A 13,160-nucleotide genomic window follows, 5' to 3' on the forward strand; every position below is an offset into this window, starting at 1 on the left:
GCTGTCAAAAATAATCACCTCTGTCTCACCTGGCAGATTGAATTTTGAAGCAGGTTCTTATCAAACCACAAGAAAATATAAGGCTAATCCAAAACGGAATAACTTTGACACAGCATGGAAGAGCTACTGAAAGTAAAACGACAGCATGGAGGACATGCTGTACAGTATATGTGAGATCCACAAGCTATCATGAGCAGCAGATATGAAGCACCTACCATAGTGAGGACATGACAAGAGGTAAAGGAATGGCATCAGGTGTCAATTAGAATTTTGTGAGGTAAAAGACAGTTGGGTTTATAACTGATTCTTAATGACACATTCTTACAGATGAAGCCATAATGCAGCTACAGCAGGTATCTGGGAACACATTACACTTTCACACAGAAAAAGAGCCTGTTCAACAGCCAAATTCAGGTCAGTCAGTGCTCTCTCTCTTCATATTAACTGTCACTGGCTCGCCCAGTGGTATAACTTTGTAACCTTGGTGGTTAATGTATGTGCAATTTTAAAAAGGCAAACATTTTAGACAAACTGCACAGAGCAAGTAAACCAGTTCCTTGCATATCAAACTGCTCTCTCACCATGCATCGAGTGATGCCCGTTCAGTCCAGTTTTCATATTGTGTTGTTGTTTCTAGCTGGAGCTAATCAATGTTAGCAAAAATGTCCTTGGTACAGCTTGATTGAGCTGTCCAGATGTTTAAAATGATTACGTTTGAGTAATGTTAATGAAATACTTGGCTACCCTGATGCTGAAACATATTTTGCAAACAAAGCGAAAAATGCCTAACATGTAACTCAATATATACATAACTAAGTGAAATATTTTAAATGAGTTGAAAAAAATAAAAAAAGCCCTTTCCATTATCTATAATCAGTTGATAAAAATAATTTGAAATGTTTTTTGTTTTGTTTTTTAATCTGGAGGTTTTTTATTTTTTTTACTGACTATTTTTCAACTCCTTACTTTTTTTTAATTTTAGCACATTTTCATGTTTCACCATTTCTATTTTCCTACACTACATTTTACGTTTTACGCACAAAATTACCAGTTTGTCTAGTTGTTTACATAAAAATGATATTGTCAAAACAAATGTACAAAATGCTTTCAGGAGGACCCAATTGCAGACAGGCAAGCAGTTACAGGTAAATCAAACAGGCAGGCAGGCAGGCAGGCAGGCAGGCAGGCAACACGTAGGGTGGCAAAAACAGAAGTCCTCAACATGAACAGCACGAAGGACACGACATGGTTCCTAGTTGGCTTGATGCTACAATCAGGCAGGGAGCGAGTGGAACAGGCTGGTTTAAATACCAGCTGGATAATTGGGAAACTGAGGACAGGTGTGAGAGTGGTTGGGGAAGGTCAGGTTACTGGGGCAGCAGGGAAAGTCTTAGGGCATCTGGTGGATGGCTGAAGAATGACAGTTGAGAAGAGTTCCATATCATGTCTCATACTCCTGAGGGGGTGAGACTTTGGTGGACAGGGACAGAGGGGTAAAAGGGGCAACATCAACAAGAGCGGGTATATGTATCAGAAAGGATTATTGAACTTTTTTTTTTTTTAATTTTAATTATTTTTTTTATACAGTGGTGTATTTCAAATCGCTCTGATTCACATCACGGCTAATGCCACTTAAAATACGTATATAGATGTAAATTATGGCCTGTATTGGCTTATTAGTTCATCATGACTGTACTATAACAGTCTGAGAAAGTATTTTTTACTTTTACTTTTTTTTTTCAATACGTAAAATACTTAATCCATCTCTGGTTTTTATATTATGATATAGTGAATCAGTAAAAGTCTTGGATGATATGATGTTGAGCTTTTAATGACACAGCCGGTTTTTCATTAGGAGACAGTACTGCATGCCTATAAACACTATTCTGCACATGCCCCATTACTCTAATGTTGAAATGTGGGTGACAAATTGCACAAAATTGTAAATAGAATTAAACTAACAAACACATTCACACAATATAATTCTCTTTCACACATACACACAAATAAAGCACTGCACACCTCTTGTTTATACAGATGAGAACCCCAACTTTCAGCAGTGTGTTGCATTAAATGAGGCGGATTCCCTGTGATGTTCTTATCCCCGCATCCCGCTCCTCTCCAGGGTCCACTAATGCCTCCCCGTTCTCGCTGATGTTTGACAGAGGCGATATAGTCTGGAATGAGATGAGCGGCTGGCCCAGATATGACAGAGAAAGAAAACGCTGAGGTCCTCTGCCCAGCAGGGATGGGAATAATTACTGACAATATTATCTCCAAGCTGTGGGCTGCTTGGGCTGCTGTACTTTTTCCACACTTTGCCTTGGAGCCTTAAGGTCTGCTGGGATTTCCCTCTGTTGTTCCTCCGTTACTTTTTTCAATTTATTGCACAGTTGCTCTTGCACAAATACTATGCAAATTCTGTGTGATATTATACATGCTTAGGCTTAAATATAGCAAACAGGAATATGCAACGTCACGCTCTTTTTATCCTTCTGGTAAAAATTCCCTCACCGCTCTGCTGTAATAAATGCATGTTGTCATGCTGAAAATGATTTTGAGGTCTGGAAATTAAATGAACAGGAATTCTGTTAATCATTGTCTGTTGTATTTTAACCTCTGGGAAATAATGTCTCACCCACAAGAAAATGAATGAGTTTTGTTTTCATTGTTAAAGAAATGTAAAGATGCTCATCAATTATAGGCACTAGCAATATGAAATGTTCTTCACCTTTTTAAAAAATACACCTGGCAAAGGAAAGAGAGTAAAATAATGAAAAGCAATTCCGGTGTCACAAACTTTGAAAGAGGTAATGGTCCAGAAAGATAATAAATGTATTTTTATCCTGGCTTTTCCACTTTTATAGAGCAATTTATCATGATGAGGAGCTCCCTGCAGAACTAATGTCAATCACACAGGTAAACGACAAAGTGATCAGCTCATTACGGTGAGAGAGTAAACACTGGATAGCAGTGCTGATAGCAAAAGCACAGTTTCCTTCCTTCCCTTCCGTATGTTTGTGCCATATCATATTGCTGGCTTAGATCCATGGGCCTTTTAAAAAAAAAAAAAAAAAAAAAAAAAAAATGGCGAAATGCATCGCATTGCTGAATTCACAACATCCTCTTTAATGGAAGAGTACAGTTGGGTTTTGAGGTCAAACCAGAAGGAGCCGTGTACAGATTAGCTGTTGATAGTGCGAAATGAAGTAGACTTTGCCCCTCACTCAGACAGAGCATAATAGTATAAGACGAGTTCTTAGTAAAGACTGAAGCTTTAATGAAATGACACACTGTCAAGCACCTGCTGGGTAATGCATTCAACCATAGTTTCCACAGACTTATCCTGTCCACCTCTCCAGGTTGTACAGTAACTTCAAATGAATGATTATTTTAAGTTACTGTTTTTGATCCTTTTCTAAGACTTAAACATAGTCTACGTGGGCCCTGGACAAGTATTGAATTACATCCGCCCAAACTGATCAGGGTCTTAGAGAAGATTATCAAAAGCATTTGAGAGAGAAAGAGAGAGAATTTATTGATTCTCAGAGTTGGTTGCTTAGCTGTTCCACTGAAATCTCATTAAAGATGAAGAGCCCGACAATAGTTGGCTTTGAGCACTGTTTACCATCTTCCACATAGAAGTTTTTTTAAATACCAGAGCTGCCAAGCTGCCAGAATCGATACTTACGAATCTCACACAAATGGGTGGGGAGAGGAAACCCACTTCCATTTTGAACTGGAAATAAACAGATGGACTTGAGCTCTTTGCACTGTGGCCCAAGTTCACAGCAGTTTCCTTCAGAGTTTCGCTTTAGCCTCTCATGGTTTTGAACAAAAAAAAAAAACAAAAAAAAAGGGAAAAAAAACAGACAGAAAAACTTGAAAAACAGACAGAAATGGCTGTGAACTGGAAGTCTGGTCCGGTATGCTTGTTATTTTTTCCCATTACCAATAAAAGCATCATTAACTCAAGGTCAGTCGACTTGCACTTCCTCTTGTATTTTGTTCACATGGATTCATGCATTTTACGAACGTGCTTCTATGTGTGAAAGGAGAAAAGCTTTCCTCCTGCCACAGACCTTGCAAACATGATTAGATGAGGAGTTTATGCTCTGTAAAATCTCCGTCAACACTCTCTCTGTTAATGCAGCAATCAAAAAAGATAATCATTAAGACACTGTGACCAGTGTACCTCTGGTAAGTGAAGATATTTGCTTTTTAGTAGTAAAATCCACTATCAGAAATGCACATGTAAGTAATTTGGTGACTTTCAATGGCTGAAGAAAGACATTATTTCAAATAATGTTTTTACTCTGTGTAATACAGATCATACCAACTGCATAATCAATTATTTTTTATAAAAACGTTTCTAAAAGTTACCTTAAAACTAGCAACACCCAGTCACAGGTAATTACTTTTAATCAATGTTCCTCTCTTAATCTCTGATATTTTTAAGGTGGATATATCACTTTGGAACAGGAACACTCCATACTGTATGTCTTCTAAGTCCAATTTAACAGAAATGTAAAACAACATTAATGATTAATTAAAGATAGAATTCATCTCTCATAATTAACATCTCCCTTCTGTTTGAGGACTGCAACCATATAGCGAACAGGACGTGGATGAGGAAAATTAGGTTTTAATGAGAGTTTATGCTCTGTAAAATCTCCGTCAACACTCTCTCTGTTAATGCAGCAATCAAAAAAGATAATCATTAAGACACTGTGACCAGTGTACCTCTGGTAAGTGAAGATATTTGCTTTTTAGTAGTAAAATCCACTATCAGAAATGCACATGTAAGTAATTTGGTCACTTTCAATGGCTGAAGAAAGACATTATTTCAAATAATGTTTTTACTCTGTGTAATACAGATCATACCAACTGCATAATCTATTATTTTTTATAAAAACGTTTCTAAAAGTTACCTTAAAACTAGCAACACCCAGTCACAGGTAATTACTTTTAATCAATGTTCCTCTCTTAATCTCTGATATTTTTAAGGTGGATATATCACTTTGGAACAGGAACACTCCATACTGTATGTCTTCTAAGTCCAATTTAACAGAAATGTAAAACAACATTAATGATTAATTAAAGATAGAATTCATCTCTCATAATTAACATCTCCCTTCTGTTTGAGGACTGCAACCATATAGCGAACAGGACGTGGATGAGGAAAATTAGGTTTTAATGAGAGCGATGCTGTTCAAGAAGAGAGCGCGAGACCTGGTGAGAAAATATTAATTTTTCATTGAATAGACTGAAGGGTTTGTACAGCCACTGAATTTTACTCCAGGCAAGAGGGCAGTAAAACAGTTCTGCGACCTATCAAAATATTTGACACTGCTTGAAACATATTAAAGCGATCAAATCAAAAACATATTAATGTCAGAGATGAGGTTACTGTATGCTCAGGTATGTTTGTGACAGCGCCCGTCTCCATAGGTTAATCAAGGCAGTGCTGAGAGACATGTCAACATTGATCAGTGCGATTTTACAGGCAGATATCTTTACAGATATATTGATACGGGTTATAAGACCTAAATTCAATTACCCAATTCTTTAAAATTATGAAGCTCCAAGTTCCTTAACAGCACTTACATCCATCACTCAAGTTGATGCCAGTAAATAATGCATCTTAATTAGCATGGCTAACCCTGGTTATTCCTTTGCTTATCAGCTTAAATGAGGATGAATAAAGTCAGGCCCTACACATGGTCTCTATTTGCTGATTTAGAAATTACGTTCGGATTCTTCAGGAGCGCAGTGAGCAGCAAATGTTATTTCTATGAAATGTTTTGCAATGAGTTTTACTCATGACTTTTACTTAACTTATTTTGGCCACAGATAAGGGTAAGCCTCCCACCCTAACCACAACGATATGCATTCATTCTCCATTCAGTCTGTTTTATAGGTAAGGAAACTGATCCAATATTGCTGAACACTCTGTAAGAGTGTAAGAGGGAGCAACATAAATAGTATTGACACCCAGCATACACACTTTCATCTAGGGTTAAAATCCAGCTGCTCTAATTAGCTATGGATTCTCCTGTACAGTTTCATTTGTCCAACCACTGACAGTAATTGTCTGAGCAGCTGCTACACCCCTAAGTGAACCTCTAAAAGATGGGTCACAGAAGCATCAGTAAACATAGCCGGAATTGCTGTCACAGTTTTTGCAGTCAAGGATTTTCCCTTTGGCCTAACCATGTCCACTTTGGGTTTATACCTTCAGTGACAGATTATTGCCTGAGGGACCACCAGTTTGTCAGACTGGAATGAAATTAGCTGACTTGGAGACTGCAAAACTTGAAATTTCTAACTGTATGTGCTAAGATGCTCCTTGTACAGTAAAAAATTTTTCTATCCTTGTGAAAAACTTAACACCCTCACCAATTCAGGACTTAAAGTCTTTACTGTTACTAAGTAAGTTTAAAAAATGTAATGCAAGTGTTTAAATTAAAAACATACGGGATCTGCCTTTTGTATACAGTGATGAGACTATGGAAAATTCTTTAAATATCATGTCCAGGTCCAACAGTAAAAGGATCTCTCCTAGGTACATTTGGCATTTTGTGTTTGCTTTCTCCAGCCAGCATGGGATGTCTGCGGAAAGAGATCGTCGAATAGGAGCTGTGTCCTCATTCTGATTATGAGACATGGGCTAGCAGGCTTTTTTGCACTGATGGAACTGCTACTGTTTGGAACATAACTGCTTTGAAGTGTCCCAGATTTTTTCCCTTTATCCCTATTCGATTCATGTATGGTGTTTTGCTTGGTTCTACAGTTATTTGTCCTTTGATACACTTAAAATGTAAAGAACCCAGCGTGGCCCAGAAAATATTTATTTCTGTTCTCCCTTACACCAACAAAAATAATAGGTCAGCAATGTTTATATTAGGTTGTTGCTAATGCTGAGTATACAGTATAGTTTAATATCGGAGTGTCCCAAGGCTCAGTTCAAGAATGAACTGGTCCAGTGGATTCAAAAGCACCTTCATAAACACCTGCAAAAGATCCCTGGTGCATTTCTGTGAAATGCCTCCCTCAATATAACCTAAATCAGCACACTTTGTTCTTGTTTCAGTAAACAAGATCTTCAAGGTGTGCATTTTCGGCTGCAACCCAGTGGCCTATGTCACCTAGCATTTCACACTAAAACTCCAAGCCTCAGAACCACTCAGCTCTTTTCCCTCTGAAGAATTCTAATCAATCAGGCAGCCCTCTGGCCACTTCCATAAGAGCTCTCTCATTGTCAGCCAGGACAAAAAAAAAAGACTGAAGTCAGCTGGGGATACAGACAGAGGAAACAGTCAAGCCTGTGGATAAAATGAGTGCCTGAAGTCTAATTTTGGTAGATGAAAGCCTGGGAACATTGGGGCAGAATCCAGCCGGTTCCCAAAGAACCTTTTCACAGTCAGGATTGAAATCATGTACTGGGAAATTAGACCTTTGTTTCACACAATTTTCAACTGACTGGCAGGAGAGAAAAAATAATGTATATTTGATTAGCCAAATGCAGCCAGGAGTAAACAAGCAGTATATCTGCTGCTTCAGTTTAATCTTTAAATGTTATGTAGCAGTGAAGTAAATCATCTGACATTTAAAATTAGTTTTACACATAATGTAGACAATGAGGAAATTAGTGTTGAGTGTTGATCACAGAGTATGTAATCATTAAAAAACTATCATGAATTCATTGCTACACAGGAGATTGCTAAAATGCTTAATATGTGGTCTTTAATTTTATTAACAATGAATCCAAACTGAGAATGACATTTTGCATTTTCTCTGTGCATTTACTCTCAACTTGGTTGATGGTGAGTAAGATGCTCAAAGTATCAAAAATGTGGACTCATGTAGGTCTTTGATAACGACATCCATGTTCTGTTCTTACTGCGCTTATTTATTAACATGATATTTTGCACTTCTGGTTAGATGCTAGCCTTATTTCATTGACATGTTCTTGCATGCACAATGATAACAAAGCTGAATCTAATCTGATAATGTTACAAGCAAAATTTAGTTAAAAGTAAACTGGAAATTAAACAGAAAATAAAAAATGAGGGAATTTTGCATGGCTGCTGTCAATTTTCCATCCAATGCTGCAAATGTAAGGCAGGGCTTCATAAATAAAATACTTTAGTAGGAAAAGCAAGAATCACACAAATCTGACTGGCCAGAGAAAAGTTAAGCCATAGATAACTTTTTTCAGTTTGTTAAATATGCTCCAACCTGGCCGAGTTTCCCTGGTTGTTCACCCCTATAAGAATTTAAAAGACACCTGGTGATATTAGCCAATTGACTCTAAGATGTTGAGGGTTGCGATACAGGAAGAGAAGCTCAGGTGGAATTCACCTCCAGGCTAGTTGGGACGTTAATTACTCTGCTAAATGACACTAATGTTACAGCTTTTAAACCGACCCCTTTAAAATGACATGAGGATCTCTCGAGAGTAGGGTCACTTTTTTAGCGTGGAAAAGAACATCTTGGATTCTTATACTGTGTACCATTCAGTCCTTGGCATCCAGAAAACATTTTTCTTCACAAAACGTTAAAATAAATAATTTTAATTAAGTGAGTACTAAATTATGTTAATACTATTATTATACATAATTATGAAATTATGACAGTACCTTGGCATCCCGCAGTCTCCATTGAGTGTCAAGATGAAGTAAATTGAATTTGTGTCACTTTTTTTCTCAGAAGAGGTTTCAGAACATTTTACAGAAGCCCTGTACTGCTCTGATATCTAATTCTTTGTTTACTGCCTCAGGCAGGATCCCAATTTTCCCTATTAATTCTATAGTGCAAGGCAATGGATAACCAATGTAAATATGGGAATCTCGTGATATCTCTGCAAGCAGATGTGCCACTGTCTGTTGTTCAATTACATAGACAGAGAGAGTCGGATTACTGCTACCTTTTAACTTTTCGGATTTAAATGTAGATTTAATTTTCTGCATATGAAGTAAATGGCCCATGACGTTGCTTATCATGGCCCTAAGTGCATTTAGGATTCAGCTGAGCATGTTAACTGTATTCTTAGCTGAGCTAACACGCTCAGTCATTGACACAACATACCAATAACAACATACAGTTTTGCATGAATACACACACACACACACACACACACACACACACACACACACACACACACACACACACAAACACACACACACACACACACACACTATTTCCCCTTTGACTATTAGCCATCTCTATCTCTGTCTGTTTCTACATAATCAAGCATAACCCCAATAAGAAATATCTAAAGCTGCTTAAAGGGTAATTTTGGGTCTTATTTTTATAATTTTCGCCATCACTCTTATCAGTGATAACATTTTACTCAGTTCGTAAATTGCTGAAATGTGGAAATGTGTTAACATGGTTTAAACAAAGTCTGATGGGGCGGAAACATAGGCATTCAGACAATTTGGGGTTTTATCAAACAAACCCCCTGGTTAGCAAAACTTATGTGGAAGATAAGACAAAAACAAACGGTTAAATTATTACCCAAAGTGTCATGGTTTTTCCTCTTTTTTTTACTTTTATCTCTAAATAAATCTAAATAATCTAAAGAATTAAATCATCTGCTGGATTTTTTTAATACCTGTCTGATCATATGACTGCTTGAGTTTCTCGCCTTGTCTGACTTTGTTGTGACAATATCGCCCAGATCTCAGCCATTACTTTAAGTCAATGTTGTCCTAGCTGATAGGTATTATTTTCATAGATTCGGCCATTGTTTCTAAGTTTTAATATAATGTAATTATCCTTGAAGGTTCCCACAACTATAATACAAAATATACTCAAGAATATTTTTAACTAGTGTCAGTACACTTGTACTGTATTTAATGTAAAATCTCCCACTATTTTCTGTATACTTTAAGTATTAGATGTGTGCTTTTGGATCTGTACAGGTATGAGTATTTTTAACCTCAATTTATCAAAGCAATGAGAGCACATAACACTCATACATGTCATAAGCCCACTCCTCAAACAACTGAGCCGCCACTGCAGAGTACAGTTTAAGTGCACTATGCACTGTTTCATTGTGTTCCTCTCCATTATGATTGTGAACATGGCTGTAGATGTTATTTTCTGTCAGTTTCACATGTGCCATGTGTTGCGCTCTGCATGAATCTTTTCAGTTGTTTTCAGTATATAATTGTTAGATGTTAGTTTGTGTTTGTCATGCGATTGTCATGTGTTTCTTTTGGTATGAATTGTGAACTGTTGGAGGTGAGTGGTCAGTGACGCATGCAAGAACAGAAGCAAGAGAGAAAAAAACCCTGCTGTTTAGTCTCAGTGGAATTAGCAAAAATAGCAAGCTCTTTACATTACAAGGAGTCATTTGATGTATTGTTAACATCAATAATATTGCTTAATGTAGCTTTCCCAGTGCTTCCGTGACAGAAAAGAGGAGAAGGCATAAATTCAAGTGGATGAAAATGAAAGAGAAGAAGTGGAAAGAAGTTTACGGCGTCAGCAGCCAGTGATGTAATTAAGAAAAAACTTGGCATCTCTTTCTCACTCTTAGAAAAAGTGCCACTGAGTGCCAGGCCTCCACTCAGCCTGCTGAGCGGTTGCTAACAAAGATACCAGCAGGCTCTGTGATAAAGTTGTTGAGTATCAGAATTTTGCATTGTCACATCTTGGTTTTGAGAACTAATAAAAAAATTTGCAGTAACTTATTTTGCACATTAATCATACCCCCCCCTTTTTAATTTTCATAATTATCATGTTTATCATCATTAGCAAAATCTGTCAATTGCCCTGATGAAATATGTAAATACTTGAGAATATCTGTAGTTGAGAAACATCAAAGGATCAAATCGGGATCATGTGGTTCACTCATTGACGTTCTTCTTGAACTCTAGGGGTTTCGGAGCAATTTAACCCGGTCCAGTCCTGTGAATGATTGATGTATCTTAAATTCCAAACATTAATCTTTCACGGCAATATACCCCAACAGGCTCCATGAGAAATCTTAATTTTCGATTCAAATATTTCCATCAGCATTAATTTGCTGCCATTGCAGAATAATACTGCCGCCAAGATGCTTAGTTATTAGTTGGATGACATCAGAGAGAGCAAGATTAGTACGATTTAAGATGTATGGAGGTAAACACCGTAATAAAACTATGAAACAGCATTTCACAACATTGACCTAAATAAAACATTTGTAGTGCTAAACAATGTGCCGGCACATTGTAGCCAGCAGTAATCAATTATTTTCAAAGGGGGAGCAGTGCATGTGAAACATCAATATCAAAAAGTCTGAGAGAGAAAAGTATAGTCATTTCACTACCCAAAGCAATGCCCTGCAAATCAAAGCCTGTTTACAATCATGGGCACTACACTGAAGTGTAGCCATGTACCAACGACTGCTGAAATGCTGAAGCCAGTATCACAAATCAATAAATTCACAATGCAACATCATTTGTCATCCCAATTCCCTAACCCGCATGTGCGCTCAGCAGCACCGTGGACACACTCTTCATATAAATGGTTCTTTGGTATTATTCACCACAGAGAAACACAATTAGTTTAAGTACTGAGTGTTCATCAGAGATTCATAACAAGCCTATTTTTTTAAAGGAACACTTTATGGTTTTAATGGTGCATGAAAGAATTTACATCATCACAAAACACTAATCAAATATGTATAGTCTCCACTTAAACCTCTCTAAAAGTAAATGGAAATCTTAAGGCTTGCTTACATTTTGTGTTAAGACAATATTTTGTAGGATGCAGAATCTTCCCCTGCTACTATGAAGTTACTTGCAGAGTTTCCTAGCTGCAGTCATGTTTGAATATTAGTGAAAACACCAGAATGACACATGACAGCAATTGTGTCCACAATGGATGTGGGCAGTGATAAGAACTTACTTTAACTTCCCTGTACATCCCTACTGTCCACTATTCTAGCAGCTCCTCTTGTCATCTTTGCTCTGTCTTTTCTCTTTGATCAGTGTAAATATATATATACTGAGCCCATTCCCCTAGTGACTTGCTGCCATTCATCCTAAGAAATTCATTCAGAAAGTTATTAATGCTTGATCATAAGAGACTCGTGCCTCTAATTCCTATGTACATTTCCTGAATAGCCCTTAGACAGTCTCCAAATTTAAAAATTTTTTGGCATATTGTCAATGATTGCAAGTGTCTGGACCAGAATACAATTCTCTCTGCTCACGATGAGAAATGGAACAGACTCGAGGATATTAAACACTGTGATTGAAATGACAGATGCTGAGGGGGAGCCACCCACCATGTAATTACTTACACATTGTCATTCCCCATTTATTCTCCCAGACTATATGTTAAGTGTATATTAATCACTGACACATATGCAGCACACTTATTTACTAGAGGAACCGACTCAGTGGCACTCAGCCCTCCCACAAAACATGCAAATACACGCACATAAATACCAAGTAACCCATAGTACACACAGAGATGCATCACATGTGAGGTCTTACTCAACCTGAAACCTATGGGTATCACAGTTTTATTCACCAGTCATATAGCATCTGCTTACTTATTTATCATCAATCTGGTGCAGACTTGAGCAACATTTACATATAACAAGACACAGTGACACCCTCTCATGCAAGCTAATTCATGTCGCTTTATTCCAATAACTATAAATAGTTTTCAATAAACAGGTCCTCATATCTAATAAATGTAGAAATATTTGAGAATTAAATACTTTAACATTTTGAATGAAGTAGATTAACCAGAAAATACACACCCAGTGCTATACTGCAAATTCACCAACACTGAAGTAGCTGTAGCACATGGTCATCTCGTATCTGCTTTTTAGGAATATAGCATAGACATCAAAAATTTATAGTGAGTTTGCTCCTTATTGCAGTATTTAAGATGCAGTGTAAACACTACTGAGGATATCTCAGACATTTTAAACTACATTATAAATCTCTAATTGTTAGTATTCTTAGTGTTGTCAGTAATCATAATGCCTTCTGGAGAATAAAACAAAAAAACAATTTCTGTTATAATGAAAGATGAAGTGAAAGAGCGCACCAACATCCAGGTTCCATGAGACAGATACACATAAATTGTTATTCTAGGGTTTGTAGAGGCATAAATGGAAAAGCAGAAAATAAACAAGAGAGAAAAAACAA

This window comes from Xiphias gladius, chromosome 5 (genome assembly GCF_016859285.1).
Source record: "Xiphias gladius isolate SHS-SW01 ecotype Sanya breed wild chromosome 5, ASM1685928v1, whole genome shotgun sequence".
In the NCBI taxonomy this organism is placed as follows: domain Eukaryota; kingdom Metazoa; phylum Chordata; class Actinopteri; order Istiophoriformes; family Xiphiidae; genus Xiphias; species Xiphias gladius.